This window comes from Schistocerca americana, unplaced genomic scaffold (assembly GCF_021461395.2).
Source record: "Schistocerca americana isolate TAMUIC-IGC-003095 unplaced genomic scaffold, iqSchAmer2.1 HiC_scaffold_77, whole genome shotgun sequence".
In the NCBI taxonomy this organism is placed as follows: Eukaryota; Metazoa; Arthropoda; class Insecta; order Orthoptera; family Acrididae; genus Schistocerca; species Schistocerca americana.
In genome coordinates, this window is record NW_025726533.1 from 557,501 (window position 1) to 565,000 (window position 7,500).

Here is a 7,500-nt window from a genome sequence, read left to right on the forward strand (position 1 = left end):
CGGCGAAACCACATGCAATACCTCCATCTATGCGAATCTGACAACACTACGTCCGCCATGTCGAGCGCACCACAAAACACAGCGCCATCTGTAGGTCTCCCGCGGCATGACGTCCTGCAACGACGATACCGCCATCTATGAGACGCCAAGCCGACCAAGACATCGATGGGCCCACAGTGCCCATCATTCGACCCCACCCACAAAGCCTGCGTCCTCTGTCGACCACAGCACCCCAACGCCAGCGCCTCTGCCGCACGAAATCGTGGACCGGCAATCACTCCACCTGCGCCCCACTCCAACCGCCCAACTCGCAACTCCAGCGGATGAACGGCGGACCTTTCCCGCAGTCGCAATGTGCAATCCACCCCTATAACATGCGTTTCATGAAGAGGTACGCCCCTCATCTCCTGACGATCCAGCAGAAAGCCCATTCCCGCCTCCGCCTGCTGAAACTCCTGTCCGGCCGGACATGGGGATTGCATCCTTCTACCATCCTCCACACCTACAAATCCCTCATCCGTCCTATCCTCTGTTATGCCAGCGTCGCCTGGATCTCCGCCCCCACCCGCTTTTACAAGGCTCTCCAAATCCTTGAACGCCATGCGCTCCGCCTTGCCTTCCGTATCCGCCTTCCTTCCCCCACACGGCTCCTGTATGAACTGATCCCCTTCCCCCACCTCCTCTTGTTCCTCCAACATCTCCGCATCCTTTACATTGTTCGCAGGGTTGATCCCCCCCACCCTCTGGTTTCCTCCTTCCTCTCCACCCCCCGCCCGTTGCCGCGCCTCTATCGCTGTATCCCTCCCTCTCTCCACCTCCACACCCTCCATCTCCTTCATCAGGGCAATTTCCAACGCCTCCCCCTCCCGGATGACGAACTTCGCCGTGACATATACCCTTCCTTCCAACTATAACCCGGCCTTGTTCCCCCCCCCCCCCTCCCCAGGGCCCCCTTCTCCTCTTTCCTCCTTCTCCCAGAGCGGATTTTCCTCCATCCCCCCCTCCCCTGAGACCCTGCACCCCATACTTGCTTCTCTCCTTCCCACATCCCTCCCTCCCTGGCCCTCTTCCGAGCGCCCCCCATTTCCCCTCCCCCATCTCTTCCCCTCCCTCCCTTCTTCAGGTCTCCCTCATCTCCTTGAACCTGGCAGATCCTCTGTATTGATCAACATCAGTGTGCCACGTCAGTGTTGTGTTTCGTGCTTTTCTCGTGTGCGTCAAGAGGTGTGATTTTAATTGTGTGCTGCCTTGAGGTTCGCCGTCAGTGCTACGCTGTGTGCTATGCCAGCCGTCAACACCTTTATGCTCCAGTCATACTGTGCCTTGTGTTTCTTTTAATCGTCGCAGTGTGTGGCTTTTTGTGTGTGCTACTTTTAAACAGTTTTTTATCTCCATTTTACAGTCACCCCGTTTTTTTTTTTTTTTTTTTTTTTGTATATTGCCTTCCATGATGTTCTCCCTTTTTATATCTATGTTCGCCTTCTTCTCTCCTTTGCTGTTTTTAAATGTCTTCTATTGTTTTGTTCTATGTCTTTCGGCTGAAGAGCAGCGCATATGCTGCTGCCAGCCCACCCCGATAGGGGAATTGAAATACAATAAAGAAAAAAAAAAAAAAAAAAAGAGGTACGTCCAATATGCGACATTCCCGCTGTCCCTATACATGAGCTGCGAGCTGTACCAGTTACGAGCTAGAGACGCGATCGCGTTGCTCTCTGTACGAATGCCGATGCTGAGCGGTCAGCTAGGAGGCGCTCCATCCATGTCGGTACCGGTGAGCGTTGCACTCGCAGTCGCAAAAACGTACGGCAAGTATATTACTCGGAAGAGTCAATGACAGTCCACGCCCCCCTGCGTGGGAAGAGTCTTTCTAGGCCATGACCCACCGGAAGGGCGCAGCGTCCCCCACCCCAGACATGTGACGTCACACCATCGGTATTGACGACTAGACTGATTCCTTATAATCATTTGCCATACACCGGTGGAAGCTGCCGAGACGAGTAACTACATAGCGGGCTCGCCGTGTCACTAATGTACAGAGATACAACAGTTTCGACTGGAACCGGATTAAACGTATACACGGCGCTGATTAGTAATAGATAGAGCCATCAGAATACAGATAATGTATACAACTGTCCGTATACATGCTGAAAGACTCTGCTCACAATCACAACCACACGTCAGCCACACACCCTTATCACGCACTACTCTCTGCCTGTAACACGCACACAGACAATATGTAAGCACCAGCATGGAACAACACCCAGTGCATCCTCTCCGCCACATTAGACAATCCACACTGTCATAACCAGACTGGGAGGTCCACTCAGAAAACAGAATATCCCACCCACCCGACAACCACCATTGCTCAGCCAAGCCACCAACACCCACACATGTCCTACACAGGGGTGCACCCAACATCACAATACTGCCTCCTCTCACAGCACACAAACAATGGCAGGAATGAAAGACACAGGTCTGCCACAAGCATGGAATGAGAGCGCCGCCTGTCATGAGCCAAAGGTGCATCCTGACGTGGCAAATCAGATGATGCCGCAGGCATCCACTTACTATAATCACAATCAACAAACCGGCCGCCCCGCCCCCCATTAAACCTTTCCTTACAACAATGTGTACCTTAACCTAACCTATATCGTACCGTAACCTAACCTATATCGTACCGTAACCTAACCTATATCGTACCGTAACCTAACCTATATCGTACCGTAACCTAACCTATATCGTACCGTAACCTAACCTATATCGTACCGTAACCTAACCTATATCGTACCGTAACCTAACCTATATCGTACCGTAACCTAACCTATATCGTACCGTAACCTAACCTATATCGTACCGTAACCTAACCTATATCGTACCGTAACCTAACCTATATCGTACCGTAACCTAACCTATATCGTACCGTAACCTAACCTATATCGTACCGTAACCTAACCTATATCGTACCGTAACCTAACCTATATCGTACCGTAACCTAACCTATATCGTACCGTAACCTAACCTATATCGTACCGTAACCTAACCTATGTCGTACCGTAACCTAACCTATGTCGTACCGTAACCTAACCTATATCGTACCGTAACCTGACCTATATCGTACCGTAACCTAACCTATGTCGTACCGTAACCTAACCTATGTCGTACCGTAACCTAACCTATGTCGTACCGTAACCTAACCTATGTCGTACCGTAACCTAACCTATGTCGTACCGTAACCTAACCTATGTCGTACCGTAACCTAACCTATGTCGTACCGTAACCTAACCTATGTCGTACCGTAACCTAACCTATGTCGTACCGTAACCTAACCTATGTCGTACCGTAACCTAACCTATGTCGTACCGTAACCTAACCTATGTCGTACCGTAACCTAACCTATGTCGTACCGTAACCTAACCTATGTCGTACCGTAACCTAACCTATGTCGTACCGTAACCTAACCTATGTCGTACCGTAACCTAACCTATGTCGTACCGTAACCTAACCTATGTCGTACCGTAACCTAACCTATGTCGTACCGTAACCTAACCTATGTCGTACCGTAACCTAACCTATGTCGTACCGTAACCTAACCTATGTCGTACCGTAACCTAACCTATGTCGTACCGTAACCTAACCTATGTCGTACCGTAACCTAACCTATGTCGTACCTTAACCTAACCTATGTCGTACCTTAACCTAACCTATGTCGTACCTTAACCTAACCTATGTCGTACCTTAACCTAACCTATGTCGTACCTTAACCTAACCTGTATTGCGCCTTAACCTAACCTGTATTGCGCCTTAACCTAACCTGTATTGCGCCTTAACCTAACCTGTATTGCGCCTTAACCTAACCTGTATTGCGCCTTAACCTAACCTGTATTGCGCCTTAACCTAACCTGTATTGCGCCTTAACCTAACCTGTATTGCGCCTTAACCTAACCTGTATTGCGCCTTAACCTAACCTGTATTGCGCCTTAACCTAACCTGTATTGCGCCTTAACCTAACCTGTATTGCGCCTTAACCTAACCTGTATTGCGCCTTAACCTAACCTGTATTGCGCCTTAACCTAACCTGTATTGCGCCTTAACCTAACCTGTATTGCGCCTTAACCTAACCTGTATTGCGCCTTAACCTAACCTGTATTGCGCCTTAACCTAACCTGTATTGCGCCTTAACCTAACCTGTATTGCGCCTTAACCTAACCTGTATTGCGCCTTAACCTAACCTGTATTGCGCCTTAACCTAACCTGTATTGCGCCTTAACCTAACCTGTATTGCGCCTTAACCTAACCTGTATGGCGCCTTAACCTAACCTGTATGGCGCCTTAACGTAACCTGTATTGCGCCTTAACGTAACCTATATTGCGCCTTAACGTAACCTATATTGCGCCTTAACCTAACCTATATTGCGCCTTAACGTAACCTATATTGCGCCTTAACGTAACCTATATTGCGCCTTAACCTAACCTATATTGCGCCTTAACCTAACCTATATTGCGCCTTAACCTAACCTATATTGCGCCTTAACCTAACCTATATTGCGCCTTAACCTAACCTATATTGCGCCTTAACCTAACCTATATTGCGCCTTAACCTAACCTATATTGCGCCTTAACCTAACCTATATTGCGCCTTAACCTAACCTATATTGCGCCTTAACGTAACCTATATTGCGCCTTAACGTAACCTATATTGCGCCTTAACCTAACCTATATTGCGCCTTAACCTAACCTATATTGCGCCTTAACCTAACCTATATTGCGCCTTAACCTAACCTATATTGCGCCTTAACGTAACCTATATTGCGCCTTAACGTAACCTATATTGCGCCTTAACGTAACCTATATTGCGCCTTAACGTAACCTATATTGCGCCTTAACGTAACCTATATTGCGCCTTAACGTAACCTATATTGCGCCTTAACGTAACCTATATTGCGCCTTAACGTAACCTATATTGCGCCTTAACCTAACCTATATTGCGCCTTAACGTAACCTATATTGCGCCTTAATGTAACCTATATTGCGCCTTAATGTAACCTATATTGCGCCTTAATGTAACCTATATTGCGCCTTAATGTAACCTACGTTGCGCCTTAACGTAACCTACGTTGCGCCTTAACGTAACCTACGTTGCGCCTTAACGTAACCTACGTTGCGCCTTAACGTAACCTACGTTGCGCCTTAACGTAACCTACGTTGCGCCGTAACGTAACCCACGTTGCGCCGTAACGCAACCCACGTTGCGCCGTAACGTAACCCACGTTGCGCCGTAACGTAACACACGTTGGGCCTTAACCCAACACACGTTGGGCCTTAACCCAACACACGTTGGGCCTTAACCCAACACACGTTGGGCCTTAACCCAACACACGTTGGGCCTTAACCCAACACACGTTGGGCCTTAACCCAACACACGTTGGGCCTTAACCCAACACACGTTGGGCCTTAACCCAACACACGTTGGGCCTTAACCCAACACACGTTGGGCCTTAACCCAACACACGTTGGGCCTTAACCTGCTCTGTAATTGTCATACGACGCGTTAAATTAGTGTAGTGTTGCCTAACTGCAACCCCCGCAATATAGTTTGCTACTCGCACTGCCCGGTCCCCAGTGTATCGCTTCATGTTAAACACCTTGCAGCTATACACTGTAATGTGGATGGCAGCAGGACGTACATGCTCAATGCCCTTTGCAGTTGTTCATTGGCATTTGCAGTTGTTCATTGGCATTTGCATGGCGAAGCACTTAGCCTACGCTGTGGTACGGCCTGTGTCAACTGTCCGCTGATGTTGTACGTCCAAATCACACACTGTACTGCACATTGGTCCTCATGTACTGAATGATACATCGTGGTACATGTGACCGTACAACGACTGCGCCAACAACGGCGAACCATGCGGTCCAAATGTTGTGCACTCAGCTACGTGTCGTCTCCCTATAAGAGCTGGATTGCAGTGTGGTATGCCCTGGATGGCGATCAGCATGAGCCGTCTGTTGATGTAGTGGCGCGTGTTGTCAGACGTAGTCGTCTCTTCTCACACACCGTGATAGCATGGTGCACTGCGTTCCACATCTGCGACATGCGACAGAGGCCGGTTGACAGTCGTTCGCGCAATGGACATCGCATACGTACGGGGGCCACCTTCCACGTGTTCGCGAAGCGTGCACATGTTGTTGCGTGTATGTGGGCAGACATAGTGTGTCGTGACACCTGACACAGGCATGCAACAATCGTTGAATTTGCAAATGGCGATGGACGCCTACGTTTGCTGGTGACGTTACGCAAATGAACAACTGGTAAACCGTTGTGGTGCGGTTGTTCTCGCTAGAGGTGAATCAGTGATGGCGACGATCGGTTGAGCTACCAACCGGTTGTTCCAGCGATACCCACCATGCCCACGAACGTGAATGGCATCTGGGTGTGAAGCGATACGCGGCGGTGGCTGGGTGGGACCGTCCCCGGCCGGTGAGGGGGGGCCTCCCGGCGTGCTGGCCGCGCGGTGCGTGGGCGCACGCGCTACAGCCGGCTGGTGGGGGCGGCCAGTGGCAGGCGCGCCGGCCGACGGAGGCGGCAGGCGGCGCAGCTGCGCGCCGGCGCACCCTGCACGCGGCGCCGTGCGGCCAAAGTAGGTCCTCGCGGGCCCGGTGCGAAGCGCGGTGGACATCTGCAGTGTGCTGGTCCGATTGAGGACTGTGTGCGCTGAGGATGCGCCGCCGCCCGGCGCTCGGCGCCGCGACGCCGTCTGCTGCTCGGTCGCCTCTGCGGTTCTCGCAGGTGGTTTGTATCGCAGCTGTGCGGACGTGTTGGCGCGTGCGCTGTGCTGGGAGAGTTCGCTTCGGCACCCAAGTGGGGCTTTTGTCCTTCTGTGGCGCTGGCGTTGGAGCTGCCGGTCACCGTAGGTGGCGCGTGTTGTCTCCCGCCGGCAATGCCACGACAGCACGCTCCCGGGCCTCTGTCGGCAGCGGCAAGCTCAGTTGGGAGCACGGGTGGTCGCACCTAAAGCGTCTACTCGCCAAACTCCGGGCGATTGCGCCTCTCTCGAACCCGACCAAGTACTTAGGACGGCGCTGCGCGCCGCCGGGACCTGAGAGGGTTTCGAGGTGTATGGTGCAGGGGAGCTCAGCCTCCTCCTGTTTGCAGAATAATTGAGCGGACGCTTGCGTGTTCGCGCGGGCCCCCGGGACACACTCCCGGGCGGCCGGCTGCTCAGCTCTAGTTGACGCAGCTCCCTGGTTGATCCTGCCAGTAGTCATATGCTTGTCTCAAAGATTAAGCCATGCATGTCTCAGTACAAGCCGCATTAAGGTGAAACCGCGAATGGCTCATTAAATCAGTTATGGTTCCTTAGATCGTACCCACGTTACTTGGATAACTGTGGTAATTCTAGAGCTAATACATGCAAACAGAGTCCCGACCAGAGATGGAAGGGACGCTTTTATTAGATCAAAACCAATCGGTCGGCTCGTCCGGTCCGTTTGCCTTGGTGACTC

At 51.4% G+C, this 7,500-nt stretch overlaps 1 non-coding gene across 1 annotated transcript in view; it reads left to right on the forward strand.

The window, feature by feature from the left end:
* Window positions 1–7,236: 7,236 nt before the first annotated feature.
* LOC124590602 overlaps window positions 7,237–7,500 on the forward strand; it is a 1,910-nt gene continuing 1,646 nt past the window's right edge. The window contains exon 1 of the ribosomal RNA XR_006976660.1: window positions 7,237–7,500. This exon is cut by the window's right edge and continues 1,646 nt beyond it. This is a non-coding gene — a ribosomal RNA (small subunit ribosomal RNA).